Source organism: Arachis ipaensis, chromosome B9, assembly GCF_059453495.1.
Source record: "Arachis ipaensis isolate K30076 ecotype BB chromosome B9, ASM5945349v1, whole genome shotgun sequence".
Classification (NCBI taxonomy): domain Eukaryota; kingdom Viridiplantae; phylum Streptophyta; class Magnoliopsida; order Fabales; family Fabaceae; genus Arachis; species Arachis ipaensis.
In genome coordinates, this window is record NC_142444.1 from 154,734,157 (window position 1) to 154,759,638 (window position 25,482).

The following is a 25,482-nucleotide window of genomic DNA, read 5'->3' on the forward strand; positions in this document are numbered from 1 at the left end:
CGATAAGGCCTACAACCGTGGCCCATTTATGAGGGGCAGTGATGAAGATCGCTTCATGCATCAAAATGGTGTGATTAGGGTTCTTCCTCCATCTTTGATGCATGGTAAGTCTGTACCTCCACAGTATGCTAGTTCCAGTGAACCTGCATTCCGCTCTGGTGCAGGTGATGAACGGGCTCCTGGAAGTGATGAGAGACTAATTTATGAGGCCATTATGGAGGTATACACCCTATTTTTTATTGTGTGGTTAATTCCGTTTATTTAAACTGCAGAATGAATTGGGGAACACGGAATTTGTAATCAGGTGGTTTGGAGCGTGCATTCAAGAGGGAGGCCCTGAGGGAATCGGTTAATGTCTGAGCAGTAATTGTAAATCATGTAATTCTTCTGCACCCATTTGAGCTTCCTCTGACCGTTTGAATCAAGCTGTTGAGAGAGCCAAGAGTTGTTATTATCAGAGGAGTTTGATGATGATAAGTTGCATGAAGAAACACCATTGGACCAAACACAACCATTGGCTTTCAAGTTCTTGAAGGAAGCTGTGAATGGAGCTTGGCTCCAATCTGTCTTCACAAGCCCTCCTCTTGTTGCCCAATCATCAGCGTTCGAGAGGCTTGAATACAATTTCATTGGTTGGTAATTTGGGTAGGGAACACCAACACCCTCTAAGTTCTTGAACTCCCTTATTGGTCTCCCATCAATATAAAACCTGAGTTTTGAATTAGTCTGAGTAGTTTATTACTCTAATATTATTTCAATGAAAAATGAATGTTTATGCTGTGAACTTCTGTATATGGAATACTTGAGATTTAGGAGATGAGAATAAAAGAACAGGTAACAAAAGAAAGATGAGAGAGAATATAATAAGGCGGCGTGTTACAAACACTTTTTTTTTTAGGTTTAATTATCCTCGGTTAATTTATTATGAATAGGTTAATGGCGAATTTTTTTTTTCAAAGTTAAAAAGGACTTTTATTGCATCATAAAAGTGGTACAAGTGTCCAAATGCAGGACATGAGATAGAGAAAGTGGGGTTTTCCCAAATAAAAACTCACTAAAGGCAAAGTGAATAAAACTGAACCAAACTTAGCAGGGAGAATTGGGGAAAAAACAAAAAACCTAAGACAGTGAGTTTAGTCTAGAGAGATGAATTGTTGCACCAGGTTTACTGACATTTGAAACGTCTCTTCCGGCGTTTGGTTTGTGTGCTCAAAGACCCAAAGGTTTTTTGCCTTCCATATGTTCCAACAGATACTTGCCACAAGACCCATCAACCTCTTTCCATCATGTTGCCGCTCAAGCTTTGTCTTCAATTCCTGCCACCATTCAAAGAACTGGTCACCGGTAGGATGTGGAAGGTGCAGGTAAATCTGACTTCTACTCCAAATGTCTTGGGCTTTGTTGCATGTAATTAGGCAGTGGGTGATTGACTCTGATTGCGTGTGACAATGAGGGCAAAGTGAACTTGTACTTGGAAATCTGCGATGGATGAGTTCTAGCACTGGAATTCGACCATGGAGGCATTTCCAGATGAACATCTTCACACTGGGAGGGACTTTCAACTTCCCCAAGTGCTGCCAAATATGCTTTTGCTTCATGTGGTCAGGGCAGTGCTCTAATGGAGGGTGAAAAAATAGGTAAGCAATGTTATAACCTGAGGCCGTGTCATACATTTTAGATTTGTTGAGACTCCATTGAAGCACATCTTCTCCATCTACAGGTTGAATTGAGTAGATTCTGCTTTGAATTTCAGGGGAAAAACTGTTGGCAATCAGGTTGTGGTTCCAATTTCTATCAGGCAGCATAAGTTCTTTTACCCAGAAGACCGGATTCTGCGGGACAATAGGTTGCGACGGAGGGATACGGAACGGATACGGCGGAGGTAACCAAGGGTCGCTAAATACTCGGATAGAACTACCAGAGCCAACCCTCCAGTTCAGGCCTTTTTCAACAACCGTTCGGCCCTCTAAGATGCTACGCCAACCCCAAGAAGGTAAGCCTCCTAACTCAGCACTCATCGCATTGCTGTATTTAAAGTATTTACCTTTCAATGTTCTTGCTAGGATAGAATTAGGCTGAGTAGCAATCCTCTAGTACTGTTTTCCTAATAAAGCGAGGTTCAGAGCCCTCAAATCTTTCAGGCCTAGTCCCCCCTCCTTCTTAGGTCTGGACATTGTATCCCAGCCAATCCAAACCATTCTCCGTTCTGTTCCTTTTTGACCCCACCAGTATTGAGTAAAAATTCTGTGAATTTCATTAATGAGTGTGTCTGGCAGTCTGAAGCAGGAGAGTGTATAGATTGGAACAGCTTCCCCAACAGCCTTGAGTAAAACATTTCTTCCTGCGTTTGACACCATATTCTTCTGCCATCCTTGAACCTTTTTCTGAACCTTTTCCTTAATCAAGCCAAATGTAGCTTTTTTAGATTTGTTAACTAAAGAAGGGAGGCCCAAATATTTGTCCTGTGCACCGATATGTTCAATATGTAGCTTGGCTGCCACCTGGATCCGGATATGGTTTGGGGTATTGTTGCTAAAGAATATCGAGGATTTGTTGAGATTCACTTGTTGTCCACTAACCCTCTCGTATTCACCCAGGGTGTTTAGAATTTGTTCACAACCATATTCTGTTGCCTTAGAGAATAGAATAGAATCATCAGCAAAAAGGAGATGGCTAATAGTGGGACTTCTTCTGCACACCTGAATTCCTTGAATTCTACCGCTTGATTCCGCTTTGTGTAGCAAGAAGGAAAGACCTTCTGCACAGAAAAGAAAAAAGATAGGGGGATAGAGGGTCACCTTGGCGGATACCTCTAGTTGGTTTGAAATAACCAAAGGGTTGTCCTTCCACAACAACGGAATAAGAAACGGTAGTTACTAATTCATGAATCCAGTTTATCCACCTTTCACCGAATCCGAACTTTGCTAAAATGAACCAAAGAAATTGCCACTCTACTCTATCATAAGCTTTACTCATATCTAACTTGACTGCCATTTCATGCTGCAGACCTGACTTTTTATTCTTTAGATAGTGCATACACTCATGAGCAATCAAAATATTGTCTGAAATTAAGCGGCCCTTGATAAAGGCACTTTGGGTAGGACTAATTAGTTTATTCATACAATCCTGTAGTCTATGGACGAGAACTTTAGAAATAATTTTTTAAATGACTGTAGACAAACTGATGGGTCTAACCTGTGTCATCGTAGTAGCATCCGACACTTTTGGGATGATACAGATATGTGTATGGTTGAAGCTTTTTAAAATTTTCCCCCTTGAAAGAAACTTCGAACTGCTCGAAAAACATCTGCACCCACTATATCCCAAAAGAATTGAAAGAACTTTGCAGTCATACCATCTTCTCCCGGTGCACTTTGCGGGTGAATACTAAAAGTGGCTCGCTTAACTTCCTCAATAGTGACTGGTCTTTGTAGCCTACGGTTCATGAAAGCTGTAACCTTAGGCTCAAAGTCCGAGAATAGGGGATCCGGGTCAGCCTGGGCAGTTGAGGAGAAAATGTCCCGAAAGTAGTCTTCCGCCACTGCTGCAATTGATGAATTGGACAAGGCTATTTCCCCATTCGGTCCATTCAGTCTCCAAATTTTATTCCTTCGAGTTCTGGTCCTGAATTTCCGGTGGAAGAAATTAGTGTTTCTGTCCCCCTCCTTTAACCACTTGATTCTCGACTTCTCCTTCCAGTACATCTCCTCTTGGATAAAGGCTTGTTCTAATTTATGTTCTAACTCTTGGATATCCTCTCCTCCATTAATCCCAACTCCCCTCAGCCCTTCAAGTTGTCGTTCCAATTCTTCAATTAATTTTTTTGAATTAGACCTACCCGTTTGCTGCCATGCCACTAATTGATGCCTGCATAATTTCAATTTTTGGGCTAAAACATACATGGCCGAACCATTAAAATATGTTTCCCAGACTAGTCGAATGGTTTCCCTGACCTCCTCCCTACCACACCATCTCTTTTGAAATTTGAAACGCATAATTAGGTCCTCATTCCTCCTTCTATTCCCAAATCACGTGAATGGCGAATTTTTTAAGGATAAGATAAAAAACAAGACTTATTTTTGCATTCACAAATGATGATTTATAGAATGATATTCGATATATTTTTCTTTCATACAAAAAAAGTATTGACATGAATTATTTCAAAATAATAAAACGAGGAGAATTTATATGCATTGAGTTCCGACGTACTCAAGAATAAATAAAAAAGTTAAAAATATTTATTTTAAAAAAATATAACTATTCAAGTTACAATCTTCTAATAGATTATAATTTTTGAATAAGTCATAATTACATAAAGTGCTTGTTTGGGCGTCATTATTTTGATTAAAAAAAATCTTTTTTTAATGAAAAAATATCTTTTTTTTATTTTTTAGTGTGTTTGGCAAATTTCTAGTAGTAAAAATAAAAGCACTAGAAAAAAAAAGTTAAAATTTAGATTTTTTTTTCTTTAAGAAAAGATGTTTTTTATGTAATAAATAAACAAAAAAATACTTTTATATTATTATACTCAAACATAAAATTACTTCTACTTTTTCATAAGATCTTTTAAAAAAAGATAACTAAAAAAAAATCTTTTTTTTAAAAACTCACTCAAACAAGCTCAAAGAAATATAACTTTTAAAACATAGCTTTTTACATATTTTAAAACAATCTTGTTAAATGACTAATAGGCGTCTAGCCAACAACAAACTAATAAGTACTTTTGAATTACACTCCATACTAATTAATTGATGATCAATTAATGATTATTTAATTTTAAAAAAAATATATAAAATTAATAATTATTAATTATAGTTGTTTAAAATTAAGAATGGTTTGTCTATACTTCTCCCCATTTTCAAAATATATTGCTTCGGCCAGAAGACGGAATAACAGGATTGATGCACTGATGATACATGGAATACTTGTGCGGAATCAGGCGAGAATAAAAGGTGCGATTAGAGGGTTCTACAAGGATTTATATAGACAGGAATATGTTCCGAGGATTGGAATCAGGGATGGCTTAGTAAAGTGTATCCATAGGGATGAGGCTGAAGCTTTAGAAGTGATGTCGACGGATGAGGAAATCAAGGAGGCTGTGTGGGACTGCGAATCTTCCAAGGCCCCAGGGAGTGATGGGTTTAACATGAACTTCATAAAGAAATGCTGGGAGGACATTGGACCGGAATTCATTGCTGTGGTAATGGGGTTCTTTCAAAGTGCGAAGTTGCCAACGGATGTTAATGTAACGTGGGTGACACTAGCTCCAAAGTTTGAAGGTGCAAAGGAGGTGAAGGATTTTCGGCCGATCAGTATGGTGGGGTGTGTATATAAAGTGATTTCGAAGGTGTTGGTGCGAAGAATGCGATCTGTGATGTCGGGATTGGTGGGAGAGACTCAGACTGCATTTGTAAAGGGAAGGAAAATTCATGATGGTGCACTCATAGCCTGCGAGACGGTTCATTGGCTGAAGACTCGGAAAAAGACAGCAGCCATTATCAAACTGGATTTTCAAAAGGCCTATGACAGAGTGAGATGGAGTTTTGTTGACATTGTGCTCCAGAAAATGGGCTTCGGCCAAAGATGGAGGAGTTGGGTGAAAGAGTGTGTTACTACGGCTACCATGGCAGTCTTGGTAAACGGGTCACCTTCCAAGCCATTCAAGATGGAGAGGGGACTAAGACAAGGGGACTCACTTTCTCCATTGCTATTCGTATTAGTTGTAGATATGTTGCATAGGATGTTGGGGGAAGCTGTCAGGAATGGCCGCATTGCTCCACTGCTGGTAGGGGGAGATCATATTTAACTGTCGCACCTACAATTTGCAGATGACACTGTTTTGTTCTACCCGCCGGAGACTAAAACAATTGTAAACTATAAGAGACTGTTGCGGTGCTTTGAGTTGATGTATGGGCTGAGCATTAATTTTGATAAATCGAATATGATATCGGTGAACTGTGAGCAAAGCTGGATTGATCAGGCATGTGGACTCCTGGGATGCCAACAAGCTTCTCTACCGGTTAGATACTTGGAAATTTCTCTAGGTGCGAATCCGCGCTTGGTGAAGACTTGGAAACCAATCATTGATAAGGTGGAACAGAAGCTTAGTTTGTGGAAAGCCAAGGTTTTGAATAAATCAGATAAGCTGGTCCTTATCAAATCGGTACTGAATAGTCTCCCCATATATTACCTTAGTCTATACAAGATGCCGAAAGCGGTGGCGGACAAGCTGATCGCTTTACAACGGAACTTTATGTGGTGCAAGGAGAACGGGAACTATGGTATACCTATGGTAAAGTGGGAGCTAGTTCAGGCTCCAAAAAAGGTTGGGGGCTTGGGGGTTGGTGATGCAGTGCTGAGAAACACAGCGCTTCTGTTTAAGTGGTGGTGGCAGTTTTCAAAGGAGGATTGCCCACTGTGGAAGAAGATTGTTTGTTCGTGTAATAAGTTGAACCCGGATGTAATGTTAGCAACTCAGCCTTTACCAGTAAATGGTGGGCCTTGGAAGGACATATGTCAGCTGAATATAAAAGAACCGCTGATTCGAGATAAAGTGGTAAGTGGACTGGCAATGGAAGTAGGCAATGGTATGCAAACCTGATTTTGGGAAGATAACTGGGTTCAAGGTGGTACTCTCAAAGGAAGCTATCCGAGACTCTACTCTATCTCCAGCCAGCAAGGACTTGTCATTGGGGATTGTGGTTTTTGGGATGGCCTTGATTGGATTTGAAATTTTCAATGGAGGAGGGAGTTGTTCCAATGGGAGCTGGAGCTTGTCAATCAGCTTCATGAGAGATTAAGGCCAGTGAGGTTGTCATCAGGTAGGGAGGACAATGTGGTGTGGAAGTTTGAAAATAAAGGTGTTTTCTCTACTAGTTCTGTGATACAGGCTATACAAGCGGAGACATTATCAGCTGAGATAACGAGTTATAGCTTCACGAGTTCCATTTGGAAAGGTTTCGTACCTCCGAGAATTGAGCTCTTTAGGTGGTTTGTGCTAGTTGGTAGAGTTAACACCAAGGAGCGGCTGACTAAACTAGGAGTCAACATTCTGGGTGATAGTATGTGTGTACTGTGTACCAAGGAATTAGAATCTGTTGAGCATTTATTCCTTAGGTGTGAGGTAACATGGCAGGTGTGGTGCAAGTGGTTGAGGTTACTAGGAAGAGAGTGGGTGATTCCCGGAACCGTTAAAGAAATGTTTGAGAGTTGGCATGGCATGCATAATAGACAACAAAGGCAGAAGATGTGGATGACAGTGTTCTTTGCAGTGATTTGGAACGTCTGGTTGGAATGGAATGCATGAATCTTTAAGAATGCAAGAGCAAGTCTGGAGGTCATTCACACGAGGACGGTGATGAGTTACACAGAATGGAGTGGTGGTGATTCTGGGGGAGGATGATAGTACTGGGATGCTAGGGGTTGGTTTATTTGTTGGTAGCTGGTTATGTATCTTCTTCTTTATTTTGTTTGCTCCACTTTAATGTGCTGAACTTCCTTTGTTTCAAAAAAAAATATCTCACGTATGTTAACGTTAATATTACTCACACATTGTGTACAGATCCCAGAGAATAGAATAGGTGTTAATATTACTCACAAATTGTTGCTCTCTGCCACCTGTTGTTTGTGTATACACATTGGTATGAACTACGTAAGGATCACCACTAAGATTTTCCAAGAACTCAAAGTCTATCCCATCCCATGATATTGATATTCCATCTGAACGTAACTACATGCGAAGTTTGTTCACAAATAATCATACATAACTAAATGAATATGAACTGAAGAAATAAGAAACAAGCAAATGACTTACGTAATAAGCAATGAGAGTGCCAGCAGAATTTTCAGGGAAGCTTGATTTGCATGTCAATCTTGCCATATAAATATTGATTCTTGGACTGGAAGCTAGAGTCAGAAGCTGTCCAGAGACAGGGTAAGAATCTTGCCACTCTTGAAAATCTTAACTCTACCGTCGCCCCAAGTGATATCAACTTATTGGTTGAAATTGCTATCAGCCATGGAAGAAGAAGGGAAAGTGATTATTAGGAACAATTTTATGACAATCACAATCAATGCATCATTATTATTGTTTACACAAGCAGCAGCCATTGGACAAAACAGGTTTTTGTTTATGTGAGACACAACACAATAATTCGTACTTATTTGTGATGAGGAGTAAATTAGTGTGCTACAATATTTATAGTGACAACATTGGTAATGTGTTAGAATTTAGAATTTAGAAAAATAAGAATAATAAAAATTAATTGGTAGTAAGATGGGTGTGGGAAGATGACAGTTGGATAGCAAATTTAGTTTGTGTCAATTTTTTATTTTGTTTCAGTGGTTTATTAAATTATTAATAGAGCGGTGGTGGTCTCTGTGTGAACTCTGACCTGAATTCATAAAAAATCAAAGATTTTTTTGGCTCATTCAATCAATTCTTTTTATTCAAAATGGACTATGTTAAATGTTTCGGTGACTTCTGTTCTGGTATGTTCCACAGAACCTATTTCATTATTATCTTTGTTGAGTCAACTCTAGAGACGTATTACTATGTGCTTCTATTTGGTAATTCTTTTATGTAAATTTTAGAAATGTCTTTCTAATTTTTTATAGACTTTACAATTTAAGAATATTATAATATCTCACGTTTTTATATTTTGAGCTGCATGGTTAATAAAAAATAGGGTAAAACACTATAATAAGCCAAGGAGAATAAAATTTTACACAAATAAGCCAAATGAAAAACTGGTTCATGAATCCACCAATGCACATTACTATATAGTTCGAATCAATTTCATTCGAACTCTATTCACACATAATTCGAATCATGTTGATTCGAATTATACACAAACGCGCACACACACTAATTCGAATCATGTTGATAACATGATTCGAATTACACTAACACACGCTGCACATAGTAATTCGAATTGACCAGATTCGAATTACTCATGATTTAATTATGTCCATTTTTTTATTAAAAAATTAATAATTGATTAAAAAAATTAATAATTTAAAAATTAAAAAATATATATTTTATTTCATGAATTAAAAAAAAAGCTAACAAAATATTTTATTACGAGACTTCTTTAAAATATTAATGAGCTATCAATTCGAATTTCATACAATACTCTTTTGCGCATTTTTAATAGCTCATGAATATTTTTTTATAAATTTTTTAAATAAATTTATTTAAATTATACCACAAAAAAATATTTTATTCTATACAAAATAATTTTAAAAAATGGCTTAAAAGATGTTAGGAGTACTATAAAAATTTGTAATGTCCTAATGACTTAGGACATTAAAGAAATACTCTACATAGTCAATAATAATTTAGAAATTAAAAAAATATAGTTATAACCAGTATTTACCTAAATTACTAGAATATTACAAACTTTTATAGTACTCCCAACATTTTTTAAGATATTTTTTTTAAATTATTTTGCATAGTAAATAGCTTAAAATGGCTTAAAATGCCCTTTATTCTAGGCAAAATAATTTTAAAAAAATGGCTTAAAAAAATGTTAGGAGTACTATAAAAATTTGTAATGTCCTAATGATTTAGGACATTAAAGAAATACTCTACACAGTCAATAATAATTTAGAAATTCAAAAAAAATATAGTTACAACCGGTATTTACCTAAATTACTAGGACATTACAAATTTTTATAGTACTCCTAACATTTTTTTAAGCCATTTTTTTAAATTGTTTTGACTAGAACAAAGAGATTTTTAAGTCATTTTAAGCCATTTTCTATGCAAAATAATTTTAAAAAAATAGTTTAAAAAATGTTAAGAGTACTATAAAAGTTTGTAATATTCTAGTAATTTAGGTAAATACTGGTTATAACTATATTTTTTTAATTTCTAAATTATTATTGACTATGTAGATTATTTCTTTAATGTCCTAAATTATTAGGACATTACAAATTTTTATAGTACTCCTAATATCTTTTAAGCCATTTTTTAAAATTATTTTGTATAGAATAAAATATTTTGTTAGCTTTTTTTTAATGCATGAAATAAAAAATATATTTTTTAATTTTTAAATTATTAATTTTTTTAATCAATTATTAATTTTTAATAAAAAAATGGGCAGAATTAAATCATGAGTAATTCGAATCTGGTCAATTCGAATTACTATGTGCAGCGTGTGTGAGTGTAATTCGAATCAACATGATTCGAATTAGTGTGTGTGCGCGTTTGTGTATAATTCGAATCAACATAATTCGAATTATGTGTGAATAGAGTTCGAATGAACCTAATTCGAACTATATAGTAATGTGCATTGGTGGATTCACGAACCAGTTTTTCATTTGGTTTATTTGTGTAAAATTTCATTCTCCTTGGCTTATTATAGTGTTTTATCCTAAAAAATATTTATTTATTTATAAAAAAATTATATTACTTTAAGGATAAAATTATAAAAAAAATAAATTTATTTATAATGAAAGTAATGTGATTAAGTATAATTTAGTTAGACGTGATTAAAAAATAATTAAATATTATGCCCAATAAAAATTGATATTATTGACATAATGTTATGACAATTACAGTCAATGCATCGTTATTATTGTTTACACAAGCAGTAGCCATTGGACAAAACAGGTTTTTGTTTATGTGAGACACAACACAATAATTCGTATTTATTTGTGATGAGGAGTAAATTAGTATTCTACAATATTTATAGTGACAACATTGGTAATGTGTTAGAATTTAGAATTTGAAAAAATAAGAATAATATAAATTAGTTGGTGGTAAGATGAGGTGGGAAGATGATAGTTGGATAGCAAATTTAGTTTGTGTCATTTTTTATTTTGTTTCAGTGATTTATTAAATTATTAACAGAGCGGTGGTGGTCTTTGTGTGAACTCTAACCTGAATTCATAAAAAATCAAAGATTCAATTAATTCTTTTGATTTAAAATGGACTATGTTAAATGTTTCGGTGACTGCTGTTCTGGTATGTTTTACAGAACCTATTTTATTATTATCTTTGTTGAGTCAGCTCTAAAGACGTATTATTGTGTACTTTTATTTGGTAATTCTTTTATGTAAATTTTACATTGAGATATTTTAATAAAATTTTAGTAATTTTATCTATCTAAATATAAATGTTTATAATATATAATAAATTTTATGAATACACCTAAATATCTTAAATTCATAAATAATAACAAATTATAATGTTAATCATAGTTGTTTCTTCATCTTATAATTTTTTTTCAAAGTATTGATCATCTTTTTTTATAAGTATACCTAAATATATTTAGAGTATTATGTGTATTATTTTTATGATTAGTAAAAATATTATTTTATACAAAAATTAAAATTAATATAACAAATAATGTTTTTTACAAAAAAATTTTATAATTGTAATTATAATCCTACCATCTTTTATGATATTTTTATTTTTTAATTTTAAAATAAAATTATCAAATCACTGTTATTTTAAATGAAAATTTATAAAATAAAAATAAATTATTATTTTATTTATATTAAAATTATTTTAAATTTTAAAAACACGTGTACAACTTGTTAGAGTATTAGTTGAGTTAGTGAATTAATCCACCGGGCAATTAAACCTATGTATGACGTCTAAATGTTTTGACTACCATTTAAGTCTTGACTGTCGTGTTTGTGTAAAATTGTTGAAAATGTGTTTACCAAGAATTTGATTTATATACACACGAAAAATTAAAGAGTGCTCAAGGTAAAACCAATTAAACCTGTGCATGGTCGTGTCCTAAGTGTTTTGGCCACCTTATTTCAGATACACAAAATATCAAGGTAGATGACTTTAAGAATTTTATTATTTTTCTTATTTCAGATACATAGAATACTAGGTTAGATGACTTCAAAAATTTTATTATTATTTTAAAGAAGAAGAAGCTATAAAATATTATCTAGAAAAAAAAATTGCATATTGTTACGGTGGGTAACCGGAGATTAGTGGGCTGGATAACGTTGGTTGACCCAAACGTGTGAGGGAGGTGGCCAGCTGGTGCACCTGAAACTCGGTGTTCCTCCGTTCGACTTGTGCGTCTGGAAGAATGGGGGGTGGTACCTGCAATGACACTCCAATGCCTAAGTTAGCAAGAGTGTGAGTAAGTTTTAGAAAGTATTGGGACTTAGTGATACCTGAGGGATGTCAGGGTATTTATAGTGGTGAACCAATAACCACCGCTGAAGTAGTGCCACCTTTTTAGGTGGATAACCGTTCCCATATCTTAGGGAGGTTAAGATATGGCTCTATGAAGTGGTTAGAGAGTTTCTAGGGGCGGTTACTCATTCGAATGAGTGTTATCTGCCAGCTAACCCTCGTATCCGACTTCTTTGGAGTAGGTCGTGTTCAGTACCGACTTCTGGGGATGAAGGCCGGTACTGGGGGAGGGCCAACCCCTTTGGGTTGGGCTTCTTTGCTTGGATCCTGGGTCCTATTTATTGGGCCAGGGTATGAACAGTGCCCCTACTCGAGCCCAATTTATTTTTAAGAGTTGGGTTCGAGTATTCAACTCGGGGTCGTAGCCGATTTGTGAGAGGACCGACGTGATGGTTTGAGAACCGACGTGATTTTTCGTGACCTTTTGGTTCTGACAGTTACGTCTAATCAAGCGTCGTGTCCGTTAGGGGTGTGCGTAGGGATTTAATAGCCTTGGTAACGGTGCATCCTCATTAATGATTGCCCCGATTTTACCGTTATGCCCCTAACGTTCTTATAAATATTTTCCCTCTCTTTCGTTGTTTCGTTTCTGCGATCTTTCAAATTTTCCTTGCCTTCGTTCGTGCTGCGTTCTTGCGTCTTCAAAGGCTTTTTGCTTCCAACCCTTATTTCCGGATAAAGGTTAGTTCTTTAATATGCCTCTGTAGATAAATTTGATTTGTAGACTTTAGTTTCGCATCCTCCTCCCTTTAGAGACCGTGTTGGTGACATTTCTTTTCCCCTTGTAGGTTTGTTACCCCCCTTTTTTATAAAAAGAAATGGCTTCTGTAGATGCTCTCTCTCACTGGGTTGATGTCACGGTCTTAGGGGAGGAGCCCTCAGTCGATTCTGAGTTCATTACCAACCTTCGCACTCATCACAGAATTTGTACTTCTGAGGATGACGAACCAAAATACGAATTGGTAGTCCCGGGTCCTGAAGACCGGGTTTGTTTTGGAAGAGTCGATGAGGCGGCCCCTCATTTTTTCTTTATGTATGAGTGCATGATCACCCGTTTGGGTGTTTTTCTTCCTTTTTCGAATTTTGAGATATCTGTTTTGCGTCACTGTCGAGTCGCTCCCACCCAGCTTCACCCCAACTCTTGGGGTTTTTTGAAAATTTATCAATTTGTCAGCCAGGCTTTAGAGTTCCCGACTTCTTTAAAGATTTTCTTCCATCTTTTCCATATGACAAAACCCTTCAGTGGGCTAAACAATAAACAACAGTGGGTGTCGTTCCGAGCCATACAAGGTCGGAGACTTTTTACCCTTTTTGACGAGTCCTTTCATGACTTCAAGAACTACTTTTTCAAAGTGCAAGCTGTAGAGGGTCACCACCCCTTTTTCCTGGATGATCATTCTTCTCCCCGATTTCCTTTATATTGGCTGGAGGCCTCCCCTTGCGAGAAATATGGTCTGGATGATTTAACTGAGGTAGAAGCAGCCATTGTGGGGTTCCTCCGAGAAGCGTGGGGGAGGGCCCCATACTTGGATACTAAAAAATTTCTCCAGGGGTCGCCGTCCTTTGTCCAGTCACAATTAGGTAGCTTTTTGCGTTTCTTGCTTGTTTCCGACTTGCAATTTCTTTTACCGACTTTGTCTGATTTTGGCTACCAATTTGTTTTTTGTAGAGATGGCAAAGAAAAACGCTCAAGAGTCTTACCAGAGGGTTCAGGAAGCCAAGGCAAAGTCTCGAGCCAGGTCTAGAGGTGTTAGGATGGTTGTCTCTCCTCCTCCTCCTCCTCGGAACGTTGGGACTCCTTCTCAGCCTATTGTAATTTCTTCCTCTGCTTCCTCTCTGCCACCCCCTTCCGTCCGACCTACTCCCGAACCAGAGCCAAAGAAGCGCAAGACCTTAGAGTCTGGCGCTTCTGGTGAGGCGGACGCTCTTGCGTTCGTCCGAAAGAACATCTATCCTCATGCTCGTATGAGTATGGATGATGTTTCTGTTCGGCACTACCTCACTACTGTGGTTGAGGAGAGTCTCAAGACGGCGGGGGTTTGTGGCAAACTCTTGGATATATTTGAGAAGACTCCCATCAGCTCTTTAGGGACGACCTCGAGGGTCGAGGAGCTGGAGGGTAGGCTCCGTATATATCAGGAGCATGAGAAGGAGTTGGAGGGGAAAGTCGCCAAACTGGAGGGGGAGAGGAACAGCCTCCGAGAGAAGGGGCAGAAGTTGCAAGCCCAATGCAACATGGAGGTGGAGTTGAGGAAGGCAGCGCAAGCCAGCTACAATAGTTTATTTGCTGATCTTGTGTCTGTAAAGAACGACTTACTGAACGCTCGGAAGGCCTACACCGAGTTGGAGGACTCTATTGCGGATGGTGCTGATGAGGCCTGGAGGATTTTCAAGGAACAGGTCGGAGTTATTGCTCCTGACTTGGACCTTTCTCCTTTGGACCCTGATAAGATTGTTATTGATGGTGCCATCGTGGATCCTCCTGCCCCCATAGTGAAATCTGAGTCTGATTTAAAGACTCGGGGGCAGAGGATCGTAGAGTCCCCTCCTCGCTCTAAGGACGCCCCGAGTTCTTCTACCGTTCCTCCGACTTCCTCTTCAACTCCTGCTCCTGGCGTTCCCCCTGACTCTGCTGGTGGTGATCTTCTAAAAAAGTGATTTTGGCTATTGGGGTCCGGCCTGTGGGCCCCTCTTTTTAAACTCTTTATATTTATTTGTTGGTGTTTTGAACAATTTTTTGGCCTTTTAAGGTCGTAAACAAAACAGTAATGCCCCTTTTTAATAGGGGTTTAATTTATCGTTAGATAAATACCCTTTTTGGATAAGGGTTTTGAGTTACCTTATGCGCGCATGCTTTTCGTGGTTCCTTTGACTCTTTGATCTTTTCTGGAAAAAAGTTTTTCTTTGGGATTTGCCTGCTTTTCTGAATTTCCTTGATTCTCAAGGCAGCCTTTTTCTTAGTTTTTCCTTATCTCTTTTGGTATTCCTAGTACTCAATTTTGTTTTATTGAGTTTTTCGTGACTTAGGCTACTTTTGCGATTCATTTTAATTGTACTCGGTTTCGCATTCCGCCCTGTGAGTCGGACCGATCCCGAGTTTATCATGATCGACTTCTATAGCCTCTTTACACCGACTTGTACCTCGTCGTTTTATCCTGACGACCATCTAGGTCGGTTCATGGGATTTTTACGTTTTGTCGAGCTTAAATCGGCGCGTTTCGTAGAAAGAAAATTTAAAAGGGAATTTTGAAAGAGATATTTAAAATGAAAGAGTTCTTTATTAATTGAGGAGGTACCTTATTGCTACTAAGGGCTTTTGCTAATTTATTTCCCTTAGCCCCTACTGTGATGCCTCGTTAAAAACCATTCTTCAGAAAAAACCCTTTGATTCTGGGAAAAAATCATGAAGCTGGGAAAAGAGTACATCAGGGAGTAGGGTTTGCTTTTAACTGTAGTACCTTTTCATATTACAAGCATGCCGTGACCTTGGTAACTCGGTGCCGCCTAAGTCGGTCACCTTATAATAGCCTTTTCCTAAGACCTCCTTGATTTTGTATGGTCCTTTCCAATTGGCGGCGAGCTTTCCCTCCCCAGATTTGTTGACCCCCATGTCGTTTCTGATTAAGACTAAGTCATCTGGGGTGAAACTCCTTCGAATGACTTTTTTGTTGTACCTTGTAGTCATCCTTTGTTTCAATGCTGCTTCTCTTATCTGAGCTTCTTCTCGGACTTCAGGGAGCAAGTCGAGTTCTTCTTTATGTCCCTGTATATTCCTGATCTCATCGTGGAAAATCACTCTTGGGCTTTGCTCATTGACCTCTATTGGGATCATGGCTTCTACGCCATAGACTAGTCGGAAGGGTGTTTCTCCAGTGGCGGATTGGGGAGTTGTTCTGTAAGCCCATAGTACTTGTTGGAGCTCTTCAGCCCAAGCCCCTTTCGCGTCTTGTAACCTTTTCTTCAGCCCTGCCAGAATGACTTTGTTGGCTGCTTCGGCTTGCCCATTGGCTTGTGGGTGTTCCACCGAGGTGAACTGGTGTTTAATTTTCATACTGGCTACCAGGCTTCTAAAGGTGGAGTCGGTGAACTGGGTTCCGTTATCTGTGGTAATGGAATAAGGTATCCCATACCTTGTGATTATATTTTTGTAGAGGAACCTCCGACTCCTCTGTGCAGTGATGGTGGCCAGTGGTTCTGCTTCTATCCACTTTGTGAAGTAATCTATTCCCACTATTAGGTATTTAACTTGTCCTGGCGCTTGGGGAAAAGGACCTAACAAATCCATTCCCCATTTTGCAAAGGGCCATGGAGAAGTGATACTAATGAGCTCTTCTGGGGGAGCCACGTGGAAATTTGCATGCATTTGGCATGGCTGGCACTTTTTCACAAATTCTGTGGCATCTTTCTGTAAGGTTGGCCAGTAAAATCCAGCTCGGATTACTTTCCTGGCCAATGACCTGGCTCCGAGATGGTTCCCGCAGATTCCGCTGTGTACCTCCTCCAACACCTCGGTGGTTTTTAAGGTCGGTACACACTTTAACAATGGTGTTGATATCCCCCTTCTGTAGAGAACATTTTTCACCAAAGTATAATGTTGTGCTTCCCTTCGGATTTTCTGGGCTTCTTTTTCCTCCTTAGGGAGGATGTCGAATTTTAGGTATTCGACTAAGGGGTTCATCCATCCGAGGTTTAATCCGACCACTTCAAAGACTTCTAGTGTGTCTTCCGTTTTTACCACTGAGGGTTCCTGGAGGGTCTCTTGAATCAAGCTTCTGTTATTTCCTCCTGGCTTGGTACTTGCTAGCTTGGATAGGGCGTCTGCTCTGCTGTTTAGATCCCGAGTTATGTGCTTCACCTCGGTTTCTGCAAAGCGCCCCAAGAGCTCCGAGGCTTTCTCCAAGTACCTTTTCATAGTTGGGTCTTTTGCCTGGTACTCCCCACTTATTTGAGAGGTCACCACCTGGGAGTCGCTGTATACCATCACTTTCGTAGCACCGACTTCTTCAGCCAGCTTCAATCCTGCGATCAAGGCTTCGTATTTTGCCTGATTATTTGAAGCTGGGAATTCGAACTTGAGGGAAACTTCTATCTGGGTTCCCCTTTCATCTACCAATATTATGCCTGCGCCGCTTCCTGTTTTATTGGAGGATCCATCCACGTAGAGTTCCCAGGTAGTCGGTTTGTCCTCTTGATCCCCTGCATATTCAGCAACGAAGTCGGCGAGGCACTGGGCTTTAATCGCCGTCCGAGTTTCATACTTTAAGTCGAACTCGGAGAGCTCTATTGCCCATTGTACCATTCTTCCTGCAATATCCGTTTTTTGGAGGATCTGCTTCATGGGTTGGTTCGTGCGGACTCTTATTGTGTGAGCCTGAAAGTAAGGTCGTAGCCTTCGAGAGGCTATTACTAAGGAGTAGGCAAACTTTTCTAATTTGTGGTACCTTAGCTCAGGGCCCTGTAGAACTTTACTGATGAAGTAGATTGGGTGTTGCCTGACCTCCTCTTCTCTTATCAAGGCTGCTGAGACAGCCCTGTCTGCCACGGAGAGGTATAGGATGAGGTCTTTTCCGGCTATAGGTCGGGTCAAGATAGGAGGCTGGCTCAAAAACTTTTTGAACTCCTGGAACGCCTCCTCGCATTCGGGGGTCTACTCAAACTGGTGCCCCTTTTTTAGTAGGGAGAATAGTGGAAGGGATCTTAATGCTGATCCTGCCAAAAATCTGGAGAGAGCTGCTAGTCGGCCATTCAGCTGTTGGACTTCTCTCAAACAAGTCGGGCTTTTCATCTCTAAGATAGCTCTACACTTGTCGGGATTGGCTTCGATCCCTCTTTGTGTTAGCATGAATCCTAGAAATTTTCCTGCCTCCACTGCGAAGGCGCACTTTGCAGGGTTTAGTCTCATCCCGTGTAACCTTATGGTATCAAAGACTTGTGAGAGGTCGGATAGGAGGTCCACTTCTTCCTTGGTTTTTACCAGCATATCGTCGACATAGGCTTCCATTAAGCTCCCTAAGTGGGGGGCAAACACCTTATTCATCAGCCTCTGATATGTGGCCCCTGCATTTTTCAATCCAAATGGCATGACCACGTAGCAATAGTTGGCTCTGGGCGTGATGAATGATGTTTTTTCCTGGTCTGGTTCGTACATCGGGATTTGGTTATACCCCGAGTAGGCGTCCATGAATGACAGGTATTGATACCCCGAGCTAGAGTCCACTAGGGCGTCAATGCTTGGTAGTGGATAGGGGTCCTTGGGACATGCCTTATTTAAGTCGGTGTAGTCGACGCACATTCTCCATTTACCATTTTGTTTTTTGACTAGCACTACATTGGCTAGCCATGTTGGGTATTTGACTTCTCTGATGAAGCCGGCTTCTAGGAGCGCCTGCACTTGTTCTTCTACTACTAGGGCTCGCTCTGGGCCGAGCTTGCGTCTTCTTTGTTGTACAGGTCGAGACCCTGAGTAGACCGAGAGCTTGTGAGACATGAGCTCGGGATCTATCCCAGGCATGTCGGAGGCCTTCCAGGCGAAGAGATCGGAGTTATCTCTTAGGAGCCTAGTCAACCCTTGTCTTAGGGTTTCCCCTAGGTTGGCTCCTATGTGAGTGTTTTTTCCTTCCTCTTCGCCGACCTGAATTTCCTCAGTTTTTCCCCCGGGCTGTGGTCGTAGCTCTTCTTTAACCCTTGCTCCCCCGAGTTCTATTGTGTGGACTTCTCTGCCTTTTCCTCTCAGGTTTAGGCTTTCATTGTAGCACTTCCTTGCCAGCTTCTGATCTCCCCTCACCGTCGCTATTCCCGACGAGGTCGGGAACTTCATGCATAGGTGGGGTGTCGATACCACCGCTCCAAGTCGATTAAGGGTAGCCCTGCCGATTAAAGCATTATAAGCCGACCCCACGTCGATGACTATGAAGTCTATACTCAGAGTCTTTGATTTTTCCCCCTTTCCAAAGGTGGTGTGGAGGGGTAAAAATCCTAGTGGCTTTATCGGCGTGTCACCTAATCCGTATAAGGTGTCGGGGTAGGCTCTTAACTCTTTCTCATCTAAACCTAGCTTGTCGAAAGCGGGCTTAAAGAGGATGTCTGCTGAGCTTCCTTGGTCTACTAGGGTTCTGTGTAGATGGGCATTTTCCAGGATCATAGTAATTACCACTGGGTCATCATGCCCAGGGATTACTCCTCGCCCGTCTTCCTTTGTGAATGAAATGGTCGGAAGATCGGGGGACCCCTCTTCGACCTGGTAGACTCTCTTGAGATGTCTTTTTCGGGAGGATTTTGTGAGTCCCCCTCCCGCAAATCCTCCTGAGATCATATGGATATGTCTCTCCGGAGTTTGTGGTGGTGGATCTCTTCTATCCGCATCTTCTCGCTTTCTTTTTCCATGACCGTCCGACCTTTCTATGAGATATCTGTCAAGCCGACCTTCTCTGGCTAGCTTTTCTATCACATTTTTAAGGTCGTAACAGTCGTTTGTGGAGTGTCCATATATCTTATGGTACTCGCAGTAATCACTGCGGCTCCCCCCTTTTTTATTCTTGATGGGTCTGGGGGGAGGCAGCCTTTCAGTATTGCAAATTTCTCTGTATACGTCCACTACAGGAACTTTCAATGGAGTATAAGAGTGATATTTTCTTGGCCTATCAAGGCCGAGCTCTTCCTTCTTCTTCGCTTCCCTCTCCCTTTCTTTCGTTGAGGGAGGGGGCCCGATTCGCAAACTCGGGTCTCTTAGCCTAGCGTTTTCTTCCATATTGATGTACTTTTCAGCTCTTTCCTGTACATCATTTAAAGAGGCGGGGTGTCTTTTTGATATGGACTGTGAGAAGGGACCTTCTCTAAGACCATTGACTAGCCCCATGATGACCGCTTCGGTGGGCAGGTCTTGAATCTCCAAACATGCTTTGTTGAATCTTTTCATATAGGCCCGTAAGGACTCCCCGACCTCCTGTTTTATTCCCAGGAGGCTTGGTGCATGTTTTACTTTGTCCTTCTGGATGGAGAACCTCATCAAGAATTTTCTTGAGAGGTCTTCAAAACTGGTAATTGACCTCGGAGGGAGACTGTCGAACCACTTCATCGCTGCTTTGGACAAGGTTGTCGGGAAAGCTTTGCATCGCGTAGCGTCTGAAGCGTCGGTCAGATACATCCGACTTTTAAAGTTGCTCAGATGATGCTTTGGATCGGTGGTTCCATCGTAGAGGTCCATATCGGGGCTTCTAAAGTTTCTCGGAACTTTTGCCCTCATTATGTCCTCGCTAAACGGATCTTTCTCTCCTAAGGGAGAATCTTCTCTATCGCCTTGGGAATTCCGAACCTTGAGGGAGGATTCTAACTTTAAGAGTTTTCTTTCTAACTCTTTTCGTCGCTCCATCTCCTCTTTTAGGTTCTTTTCAGCTTCCCTTTGTCGTTTCCGCTCCTGCTCTAGCTGCTCGAGGCGGCTATGAATTAGCCCCATAAGCTCACTAGCGAGAGGGGGTCCTTCTTTTTCTGACTCGCGCCCCTCCGAGGAGTTTGCCTTCGGATTTTTGATTCCGGAAGTACCTTCCTTATTTTGATCATTAGCTTCCTGGTGGAGGTTCTGATCTGCTTCATTGTTTCCGGTGTTCAAATTCTCTTGATCAGAATCTGTCTCCACATGACCTTCTTTAGGGGATCTTTCCGCCATCACTGGTCAATCTCTCGGGTCCCCGGCAACGGCGCCAATGTTACGGTGGGTAACCGGAGATTAGTGGGCCGGATGACGTTGGTTGACCCAAACGTGTGAGGGAGGTGGCCAGCTGGTGCACCTGAAACTCGGTGTTCCTCCGTTCGACTTGTGCGTCTGGAAGAATGGGGGGTGGTACCTGCAATGACACTCCAATGCCTAAGTTAGCAAGAGTGTGAGCAAGTTTTAGAAAGTATTGGGACTTAGTGATACCTGAGGGATGTCAGGGTATTTATAGTGGTGAACCAATAACCACCGCTGAAGTAGTGCCACCTTTTTAGGTGGATAACCGTTCCCATATCTTAGGGAGGTTAAGATATGGCTCTATGAAGTGGTTAGAGAGTTTCTAGGGGCGGTTACTCATTCGAATGAGTGTTATCTGCCAGCTAACCCTCATATCCGACTTCTTTGGAGTAGGTCGTGTTCAGTACCGACTTCTGGGGATGAAGGCCGGTACTGGGGGAGGGCCAACCCCTTTGGGTTGGGCTTCTTTGCTTGGATCCTGGGTCCTATTTATTGGGCCAGGGTATGAACACATATCTTTTATACTAAGTATTTAAACTCCTAAAAAATCTATTTCTTTGTATTTTTACATTGAGATATTTTAATAAAATTTTAGTATCTCTCTAACTATAAATATCTCTCTAACTGAATGTTTATGCTGTGAACTTCTGTATATGGAATACTTGAGATTTAGGAGATGAGAATAAAAGAACAAATAACAAGAAAGATGAGAGAGAATATAATAAGGCGGCGTGTTACAAACACTTTTTTTTTAAGTTTAATTACCTTCGTTAATTTATTATGAATAAGTTAATGACGAATTTTTTAAGAATAAGATAAAAAACACGACTTATTTTTTGCATTCACAAATGATGATTTATAGAATGATATTCGATATTTTTCTTTCATACAAAAAAAAGTATTGACATGAATTATTTCAAAATAATAAAACGAGGAGAATTTATATGCATTGAGTTCCGACGTACTCAAGAATAAATAAAAAGTTAAAAATATTTATTTTAAAAAAATATAACTATTCAAGTTACAATCTTCTAATAGATTATAATTTTTGAATAAGTCATAATTACATAAAGTGTTTGTTTGGGCGTCATTATTTTGATTAAAAAATATCTTTTTTTTTTAGTGTGTTTGGCAAATTTTTAGTAGTAAAAGTAAAAGCACTAAAAAAATAAAATAAAAAACATTTTTTTTAAAAAGTTGAAATTTAGATCTTTTTTTCTTTAAGAAAAGATGTTTTTTATGTAATAAATAAACAAAAAGTACTTTTATATTATTATACTCAAACATAAAATTATTTATACTTTTTTATAAAATCTTTTAAAAAAAGATAACTAAAAATAATCTTTTTTTAAAAACTCACTCAAACAAGCTCAAAGAAATATAACTTTTAAAACATAGCTTTTTACATATTTTAAAACAATCTTGTTAAATGACTAATAGACGTCTAGCCAACAACAAACTAATAAGTACTTTTGAATTACACTCCATACTAATTAATTGATGATCAATTAATGATTATTTAATTTTTTTTTAAAAAAAAATATAAAATTAATAATTATTAATTATAGTTGTTTAAAATTAAAAATGGTTTGTCTATACTTCTCCCCATTTTCAAAATATATCTCACGTATGTTAACGTTAATATTACTCACAGATTGTGTACAGGATTGGATCAAACCAGAAATAAAATTGTTGCTCTCTGCCACCTGTTCTTTGTGTATACACATTGGTACGAATTACGTAAGGATCACCACTAAGATTTTCCAAGAACTCAAAGCCTATCCCATTCCATGATATTGATATTCCATCTGAACGTAACTACATGCAAAGTTTGTTCACAAATAATCATACATAACTAAATGAATATGAACCGAAGAAATAAGAAACAAGCAAATGACTTACGTAATAAGCAATGAGAGTGCCAGCAGAATTTCCAGGGAAGCTTGATTTGCATGTCAATCTTGCTATATAAATACTGATTCTTGGACTGGATTACTGGAAGCTAGAGTCAGAAGCTGTCCAGAGACAGGGTAAGAATCTTGCCACTATTGAAAATCTTAACTCTACCGTCGCCCCCAAGTGATATCAACTTGTTGGTTGAAATTGCTACCAGCCATGGAAGAAGAAGGGAAAGTGATTATTAGGAACAATTTTATGACAATCACAATCAATGCATCATTATTGTTGTTTATACAAGCAGTAGCCATTGGACAAAACAGGTTTTTGCTTATGTGAGACACAACACAATAATTCGTATTTATTTGTGATGAGGAGTAAATTGGTGTGCTACAATATTTATAGTGACAACATTGGTAATGTGTTAGAATTTAGAATTTGGAAAAATAAGAATAATAAAAATTAGGAAAAGTATATAGAACCAAAAGGTCATTAGCCAAAAACTAAACAAAATCATATTAATTTATATTAATAATTAAATTTAAATTTTTTAAATTTTAAATTTAAAAAATTTAAAATTAATTAAGTAAACCTAATTAAAACCTATAAAATCATTCATCTTCTCTCTCACATTAACCTACCCACCTCCAACAATCACACACATTTCTCTCTCACCAATGCTGCTGGAAGCGTCGGCGACTTCCATGCTCTCCGCGACGCCCTCAACAAGCGCATCCAAGACAACTGCTTCAACACGAAATCCACCTTCGATTCCAGACGGAGAGGTAGATGCCGAGGTCAACGCTGACAAATTTGGCGGCAGCGAAGAGGTCAGCGAGGACGTCCCAAGTGTGTGGCAATTCTTAAAGTAGAAGAGGTGAAAAGGAAGGAGGAGAACAAATGTTGTGCCGTTTTGTGTTTCCCATCACCTTCGCCGTCCTCGTGCACCAACTGTTCGGGCAATTGCAAATGTGTGGTTGTATGCTCATCAAAATGCGAGGGCAAATGTGACAGGTGCGAGAAATGCGAAAGCCCTAAATGCAAATGCAGGTGTGTGTTGGTATGTTCAAAGTGTCAAAGTGCAAAGTGTGATGGGAATAGGTGTCTTGTTATATGCTTCAAGTGCAAAAGCCCTACGTGTGATGGCCAATGTTGTAAGCCTCTTCCACAACAACCATGCTGTCAGGGAAGAAGAGGGACATATGACTCAGCTGCCATTGGATCTCGTTTGGGAGGGGCAATATGGGAAGTGGCGGAGCCACTGAATAACAACAACAACAACATGAAAGTACTAGTCCATCTTCAAAAAATATTCATTTAATATGAAAAAAACATCCTAATACTTAACAAAAGAAACATCCAATTATATTTTAGCAAAAATAATTAAATATTTATAAAATTTAAAAAAAAATAAAATTCTAAAAGAAATAGAGACATTCACATTTGCAATACAAAAAAATTCGAAAAATATATAAAAGAACATCCATTTAGTATGAAAAAGAAACATTTTGATACTTAGCGAAGAAACATCCATATATATTAACTCGTAGAGATTTTGAATTCACACAAAAATATTTGGCTGATTTTTGGCTAATACCCTTTTGATTCCCTAGCATTACTCTAAAAATTAATTGGTGGTAAGATGGGGGTGGGAAGATGACAGTTGGATAGCAAATTTAGTTTGCGTCAATTTTTTATTTTGTTTCAGTGGTTTATTAAATTATTAATAGAGCGGTGGTAGTCTCTGTGTGAACTTTGACCTGAATTCATAAAAAACCAAATATTTTTTTGGCTCATTCAATCAATTCTTTTGATTCAAAATGGACTATGTTAAATGTTTTGGTGACTTCTGTTCTGGTATGTTTCACAGAACCTATTTCATTATTATCTTTGTTGAGTCAACTCTAGAGACGTATTACTGTGTGCTTCTATTTGGTAATTCTTTTATGTAAATTTTAGAAACGCCTTTCTAATTTTTTATAGACTTTACAATTTAAGAATATTATAATATCTCACGTTTTTATATTTTGAGCTGCATGGTTAATAAAAATATTTATTTATTTATTTATAAAAAAATTATATTACTTTAAGGATAAGATTATAAACAAAATAAATTTATTTATAATGAAAGTAATATGATTAAGTATAATTTAATTAGATGTGATTAAAAAATAATTAAATATTATGCCCAATAAAAAATTGATATTATTGACATAATGTTATGACAATTACAATCAATGCATCATTATTATTGTTTACACAAGCAGTATCCATTGGACAAAACAGGTTTTTGTTTATGTGAGACACAACACAATAATTTGTATTTATTTGTGATGAGGAGTAAATTGGTGTTCTACAATATTTATAGTGACAACATTGGTAATGTGTTAGAATTTAGAATTTGGAAAAATAAGAATAATATAAATTAGTTGGTGGTAAGATGAAGTGGGAAGATGACATTTGGATAGCAAATTTAGTTTGTGTCATTTTTTATTTTGTTTCAGTGATTTATTAAATTATTAACAGAGCGGTGGTGGTCTCTGTGTGAACTCTGACCTGAATTCATAAAAAACCAAAGATTCAATTAATTCTTTTGATTTAAAATGGACTATGTTAAATGTTTCGGTGACTGCTGTTCTGGTATGTTTCACAGAACCTATTTTATTATTATCTTTATTGAGTTAGCTCTAAA

At 38.4% G+C, this 25,482-nt stretch overlaps 1 pseudogene; it reads right to left on the reverse strand.

The window, feature by feature from the left end:
- Positions 1-300: 300 nt before the first annotated feature.
- Positions 301-20,831, reverse strand: LOC107616220 (xyloglucan endotransglucosylase/hydrolase protein 22-like; annotated as a pseudogene).
- Positions 20,832-25,482: the final 4,651 nt, after the last annotated feature.